We start from the raw sequence: 3,315 nt of genomic DNA on the forward strand, positions 1-3,315 counted from the left end.
GGGACGACTGATTTGAATTATTCTTTCAATTTTGTTTTCTTTAGGATCTCCGACGTGTACGAGTGGAAAAATATTTTTGGGAAATCCTTAGGGGACGGACCTGGTGTAGTGGTTAGAACACACGCCTCTCACGCCGAGGACCTGGGATCGAAACCCATCCCAGAGATAGTCACTAAAAATTTTTCAGTGACGTCTTCCTTCGGAAGGGAAGTAAAGCCGTTGGTCCCGAGATGAACTAGCCCAGTGCTAAAAATCTCGTTAATAAAGATAGAAAAAAAAAATTCATGAAAGCAAATTTGGCATTAACTTTTTTTTAAGTTTTTATTGTGTATTCAATTGAAACACCGATCGAAGGGTCACGTTCAGGCTCCTCTTTAAAAACCGGGAAAATTCTGAAAACTATACCGGGAAAACCGGGAAAAAAGCGGGAATTTCAAAATGAACATTTGGTGGCCACCCTGGTTTTAGAAAAGCTGCTGGAATCGAATGTTTATTCATATTGTTGACTTATATGCCATATTGCTTCCATCAATGATACACTAACCAACCGGAGAAATTCGAGCTCAACAATGGAAATTTCAGGTCGAGCAATAACCTGGACGAACGCCATATGCTTGACGGGTGCGTCATAATTAAATTGTTTCGGTTTGTTAGGCAGAGCGAGTCTCTTTTTTTGTTGTGCAAGCTGTTTTTCTTTCGACCCGTAAGTGATCTGGGAAAGATTTATACGATGCCGGTTCGATTCAGAGATAATTCAGGTCATGGAACTTGACTGGAAATGCAGATTTCGACGATAATACATTGTCTTATTTTGTGTGCGAGAAAGTAAACTATGCATATTGCAAATTGATTAAAAATTACAGCTTACAAAACATAATTAAACCTATTAACATAAAGCCGTCTTGCAAAACCCGTCATTACCACCACCGTTTATCGGCGGTTAATGTGTTAACAATACTCTACATGTGTCACAATTTGTACATAACCATAACTCAGGAAACTAATGCACGCATGTTGCTTAATGCCTTCTGTCAACATTTATGTCCTGGAAGTCCTTCCAGAAGACACGCAAAACGATCCTATCGGTGACACTTGTTCATTATGCATTCCGGTGTTTATAAATTCAGCCCCATAAGCAGTAAAAAAGCCTGTAGCGACTGATCCTTTACCCCCGTGAGTGCAAGACACTCACATCAAACAGGTGCAATCTTCGGGTTTGCTTCCCCTGATGGTGGAGAGAAATTCAAAATTATGGGAAACTCGTGCATGATATTCTATAGTAGGTATCTCCACAGGAACAAATACAGTCAGACTACCAAGTAGTAATTCAGGGCTAAAGACAAGAAAACACCACAAATCATGTGGAGCTATGTGCTCGAACAAATAATTGCGCTCATCTGCGGAAGAGGGCGTAGCGATACTGAGCTTCCGTTGCTTCCTTTTCCATGAGCCTTTGTACTGGAATGAAACTTCTCGCGAGAATAAGTAAGTTTGGCGAACCATCACGAAGCCCGGTAGGCATTTCTGAGGTTGCTACTGCATTTGCTGCTCATAGCTCTATTCACCTCTCTAGCCAAGGCCAGGCAAGAATACAGTGAGGATTAGTAATCATAGATAATTTTGTTGTATAATTTGAAGGGTATAAACTGTCTTCTATTTGTTTGCGTGATATACCAGGTTATGGCGAAACTTCCAATCGGGTAAGTAATGTGCATGGATTGGTGGGTGCTTCATAATTCGAAAGTTGAGTCTTTGAAGCTCAGGTTGGCCTACGTCAGATTTACTAAGAATTATAGTAAAGAATACAATATTGATTCATCCAAAAATAATAATCATTTTTTTTCTAAATTGACGCTTATATTGAGCTGTTCGGTTATCCAATCCGCATGGTTATTAAATTAATTAACTCATTACGCGTGGTAAAGATGGAAAAATTAAGGGTGAAATTATGAAAAAAATCCACGTGCTCGGCTGGGATTCGAACCCAGGCCTCTTGTATGCTAGACGAGCGCTTTACCAACTTAGCTACCGAGGCACTTGGTGACCCAATAACTGAGTTGGTTACAAGCTTTAGAATTCAAATCCCTACAGACCACGCGGACCCCTTCCATAACCCATATCCATCCATCTCATTTTACTACACACGCGGAAAGAGCGAGTGCGATTTATTTAGTGTTGAAACTGTTTGCCTATCGTACCTACATCGCTTCCACAACAACTGTATTGTGGAAGAGTAAAGATGTGGGAAGGCTGTCAACGTGTCGTTCTCACTCAAGTGACGACATGACTACTACAGAGAGGTAGTAACACTCTAATATAATTTAATTTAATTAATTTAATAACCATGCGGATTGGATTACTGAACAGCTCAATATAAGCGTCAATTTATATTAGAGTGTTACTGCCGCTCTCTGTAGTAGTCATGTCGTCACTTAAGTGAGAACGACACGTTGATAGCCTTCCCACATCTTTACTCTTCCATAATACAGTTGTTGTGGAACCGATGTAGGTACGATAGGCAAACAGTTTCAACACTACATAAATCGCACTCGCTCTTTCCGCGTGTGTAGTAAAATGAGATGGATGGATATGGGTTATGAAAGGGGTCCGCGTGGTCTGTAGGGATTTGAATTCGAAACTTGTAATCAACTCAGTTATTGGGTCACCAAGTGGCTCGGTAGCTTAGTTGGTAAAGCGCTCGTCTAGCATACAAGAGTCCTGGGCTCGAATCCCAGCCAAGCACGTGGATTTTTTTCATAATGTCACCCATAATTTGTCCATCTTTACCACGCGTAATGAGTTTATTAATTTAGTTTTTTCTTTTAAATTTCAAGAAACCCTCATGAAAATCTTCCAATGCATTACAGATAGCCGGTTTAGGGATGAAATGTCGAAAAACAAAACATCAAAAGAAACAAAACGTCGAAAGCAGTTCTTGGATATCTAGCGTTGCCAAGGAAAAAATAGTTGCGTTGCGTTGGAAACAGCCAAATTAACAATTTTCATCATAGTAGGCATGAGACAAATTTTCAGAAAAATGTAAAACAACAATTCACTTCTGATGAGCTAGAAGTAGTGAAGCATTTGAAGCAAGCAAACCTTAGTTTGGAAAACTTGAAAACAAGGCGTAGCACGCTGAAGGAGAGGAATATAAACAACAAGCCGTTTGGTGATCGCTGATCGGAATTACCGTGTTTGACTGAAATCCGTACACTTTTTGAGTATTTCATTATAAAAATAAATAAATATACAGTTTTAATTACAATCTAATTACAATAAGTTATAAATTGTTGTTCATGCTAATTTGATACAAGT

At 39.4% G+C, this 3,315-nt stretch overlaps 1 non-coding gene across 1 annotated transcript; it reads right to left on the minus strand.

Moving 5' to 3' along the window:
• Nucleotides 1-1,964: 1,964 nt before the first annotated feature.
• On the minus strand, nucleotides 1,965-2,035 carry Trnaa-agc. Its single transcript has one exon. It is a non-coding gene; the product is annotated as a tRNA-Ala (tRNA).
• Nucleotides 2,036-3,315: the final 1,280 nt, after the last annotated feature.

Source organism: Aedes aegypti, chromosome 3 (genome assembly GCF_002204515.2).
Source record: "Aedes aegypti strain LVP_AGWG chromosome 3, AaegL5.0 Primary Assembly, whole genome shotgun sequence".
NCBI classification, from domain to species: Eukaryota; Metazoa; Arthropoda; class Insecta; order Diptera; family Culicidae; genus Aedes; species Aedes aegypti.